Below are 546 nucleotides of genomic sequence, written 5' to 3'. Positions count from 1 at the left end.
TAAAAACGTCATATAAAAATCACCAGTAGATCCTGATTTCACTGCAAACCAGCAGAGGGCAACATATTCACACGGCTTGCGTAGAAAACAAGATAAGATAAAGGAGATGCATTTTGCTTTTACGTTTTTATAAAACAGTACCATATTATTTATATATAGTTCATGAAATGGGGGAAAAAAATATACATACAACGAAAAAAATAAATGTAAAATTCCCAAGGATGACGACGAGCCGAGGAACGTCAGTTTGTACGTCACAGTCACGTGATAACATTTGAAATTAAACCTCGAATGCAAAACACAACCGCTGTCAGAGTTTAAAACAGGAATATTTGATGATTTTCGGAGGTAAAGTCGTAATTTCTTACAACTTATACATGTCTATGAGTCGCAGATATAATGATTTGTTGATTTTAAAATGATTTCGCTGTAGAGGTCAGCTGTAATGAATGTTAGCCAATGCTACTCGTGTTATATGGTCTCATACCTTTAGTATTCTGATTAATAACCTTTCCTGATAACTTACTGGATTTATTAACTCACAGG

General features: G+C 34.1%; 1 protein-coding gene across 1 annotated transcript in view; it reads left to right on the top strand.

Moving 5' to 3' along the window:
* Positions 1 to 256: 256 nt before the first annotated feature.
* bub1ba (BUB1 mitotic checkpoint serine/threonine kinase Ba) overlaps positions 257 to 546 on the top strand; it is a 67,039-nt gene continuing 66,749 nt past the window's right edge. Inside the window, exons 1-2 of the mRNA XM_079831909.1 lie at positions 257 to 348; position 546. The exon at position 546 is cut by the window's right edge and continues 77 nt beyond it. The gene's annotated coding sequence lies outside the window, so the exon portion shown is untranslated. The remainder of the gene's footprint in view (positions 349 to 545) is intronic.

This window comes from Gobio gobio (genome assembly GCF_949357685.1).
Source record: "Gobio gobio genome assembly, chromosome: 12".
Lineage (NCBI taxonomy): Eukaryota > Metazoa > Chordata > Actinopteri > Cypriniformes > Gobionidae > Gobio > Gobio gobio.
This window is presented reverse-complemented; position numbering and strand designations above follow the sequence as displayed.